The 2823-nt window shown below is 50.8% G+C and overlaps 1 protein-coding gene across 6 annotated transcripts in view; it reads left to right on the top strand.

Annotated features, from left to right (window-relative positions):
• Positions 1-2823, top strand: part of LOC113214364 (myocyte-specific enhancer factor 2) — an 84666-nt gene that overhangs the window by 17883 nt on the left and 63960 nt on the right. The window contains exon 1 of one of the 6 annotated variants that reach the window (XM_052268655.1): positions 356-769. The exons of the other annotated variants lie outside the window; for them this stretch is intronic. The gene's annotated coding sequence lies outside the window, so the exon portion shown is untranslated. Of the gene's footprint in view, positions 1-355; positions 770-2823 lie in introns of those variants that run through there. 6 annotated transcript variants of the gene reach the window in all.

Genomic DNA, 2823 nt, shown 5'->3' with positions numbered 1-2823 from the left:
CCCCGCCCACCAGTCCATGGCCTATGCACCGAAGCGCGATTCTAAATCCGATTCAACTCGCAAGGGCAAGGGTAATTTTAGCGGGGGGTTTGTATTTGAAAACTTTATTTTAAAACCCGGCACGCCGCGCCTGGCACCGGGCGTGTTTAGCCCGCGGGCCGCATTTAGATGACGCCCGCTTGTCTGGCTGTGCTATACTGGCCTCAACTCCCAAATACCCGAAAAAAGATTTTTGCCCCGAAATAAATCGGCGGCAAACTGGCGGAGGAGCCGGCGGGCGCCGTGGGCTTGCCCAGTCTGTGTCTGCCAGCCGGGGCGCGCGCGCGCGAGGCGCCCCGCCCCTGCTAGGAACACCCCCGGGGCCGGTACACCCTTTTGTCTCACGGTGTTCCACTGGCGGTGCCGCCTCCTGGAGCCCCCCCCTGGCCTCACCCCTGGCCACGCTCCTGGGCCGCCCCCGAGGCCGTCTCCCAGGGCAGCTTCCCAGGGCAGCCTCGCGCGTCCACTCCAGCGGCACGGTGGCTCGCCGGTAGCCCAAGTCCGAGCGCCCGGCCGACCACCCTCGGCGCCCAAGTGTTGTGAAGTTCTGTTGTTGGCAGCCTGCGCCGCCGCTCGGCGCTGCCAACCACTACCTACCTCTAGGTTCCCGCGCCCGCTTTGCGCGAGGTTATGTTGTGTTTCGTTGTGCAGCCGCGATACTCTTGTTGTGCCTGATGGGGTTTTGGATTACACGAACTTCTTGTAACACCGAGCCAGTCACATGTACAGGGTAAGTAAATGACTGATCAGAACAGGCTCGGTTTCGCGTTCGTGCTCCGGAAACACAAGTGTGTGAATTTGGCGTACTTGTTTGGGCTGGTATGTGTAAAAGCCATTCGTACACATAGATGCTCCAGTGTGTAAATTTCAAAGGAGAATTCAAGCCTTTGGTGGTCCCTTATATGTGTACGAATAATGAGTTTTCACACACCTACAAGTGTTCAACATTCACACACTTGCGTTGACAGTGGTTCTGGCACAACCATCGTTGCTGTTCTGATCAACGTGTACCGTAGAGCATGCAGGCGTGTGGGTTGGTTGCCTAAGGTACCGCTAGTAAAGGTCATGAAACCCGCCTGCACTCCTGAAAGCGTGTGTATTCTCTCTCCTAACTAATAATTTTTTCTAACATTATTACGTTTGTTCTCCAAAATTGCATGCCCCGCAGTACTAGAACTGAGAACAATGTTTAGGTCTTGGTGCATATCTCGTGCCACTCTCTGTGTGTCGTTTTGCGCCTGCTAGTATATGGCGGCTGCAGAACGAGCAGCGACGTCAACCGAGAGCGAGGTATCGACAAGCGTACTTACGGTAATCCCCTTTGCGTGCCGCCCCTACCCTCTGAGTGGGACGCTGGGGACAGCTGCGCACGGCGCGTGCAGCCAGCCGCACTCCCGCCCACACCTGGAGACCCCCCCCCCCCAACTCCTCCTCCCGTGCACACACATCTCTGTGTTTTGCGTGAGTCGAGCAGCCGCACAATTTGATTTTTTACGATCTGGTGTTTTCTGTTTGCCCTTCACGATGGGACCTGATGTACTTACTTATTGTTATAAAACAACCAGTTTTTCCGATCTTGCCGTCTAAAATGAGCACATTTTCTGACTGTTTTTTTTTTTAAAGAAGAGGAACCCGCATGCGTTGTGACAACGGTTATACCTTTTAGTGTGTGCATTTATAAATGTACCCGTATCGGTACATTAAAAATATATGCCTCGTAGTTATGATGGCGTGTGTTGTGTACTCTCTTATTCGTTTATGGAAAGTATACATGAAAATATATATTCATTCCCATGTCATGTGATTCAACGGCCAATTAGCTGGCCAAATAAATGTCGAGATCGACGAGCCGGGACTCATCTGGCAATCAACGGGGGCTCGGCGCCTGCGAGACTCAGGGTGGGCCACCCCGCAGCACACGCACGCACTGCAGGTGAGATGTTGCCTACCCGCCAGGCGCCATGAGAGCTTGCATTGGCTATACTAGGCAGTTTTTTTTTAAATCGCACTGCAAAAGTCTTGCAAAGAATTTTGAAGCAATTCATGGAAGTTTACATTGCAAACTATTTTCTTCGTAAGGTGCGAAGAATTAGTTCGCAATGTGAAGGATTTAGTTCGCAATGCAAAGCATTTTTACAACGCTTCAAAATGATTTGCATTACAAAAAATAGTTCTTCGCAAGCTTGTCCCAGTGCGACTAATGACGGACGTACTTTCCGGATAATGTCCTAGAACCACACTTGATCATTTTTTTCAGGATTAACGAAACAGTGCTCGACAGTACTAAACTGGTTATTAGAATGACGGTTGTAAACTGTAAAAAAAATTGTCCTGTATACTACGGTTTACGGTAAAAAAAAAGTACAGTTCAAAACTGCACGATCATCCTGCTGCTACTGATCTTTTCACCCCTTTGTCAATATATACCTACTGCACAAGTTTTTAATTAATAACACGAAAGATTTAGCATTTTTTGCTTCGTGATGAGGTTTTAACAGTGCATGCAATTTTTGCTATCCCGTCCTTGAATCCTACCGATTTGGCCCTTGGACACCAAGGAACAGTTTTCACCAGGAATTGTCAGCCGTATTGTGAGGGCATAGCTTTTCAGAGATGCTGAGAAGTAGAAATGTTGTTCAGGATGCGCCATGGTCCTTCCCCGGGGTGGGCGGAGGCGTGTGCAACGGTATGCCGCGGTATGCAGTAGCACGCCAACGCCTCACTCACTCGTGGGCGGGCAGTGGTGGAAAGGGGGGATTGTGGCGGACTGGCTTCAGGGTTGCT

The sequence above is a fragment of the Frankliniella occidentalis genome, unplaced genomic scaffold (genome assembly GCF_000697945.3).
Source record: "Frankliniella occidentalis isolate FOCC.00 unplaced genomic scaffold, Focc_3.1 Scaffold74, whole genome shotgun sequence".
Classification (NCBI taxonomy): Eukaryota; Metazoa; Arthropoda; class Insecta; order Thysanoptera; family Thripidae; genus Frankliniella; species Frankliniella occidentalis.
This window is presented reverse-complemented; position numbering and strand designations above follow the sequence as displayed.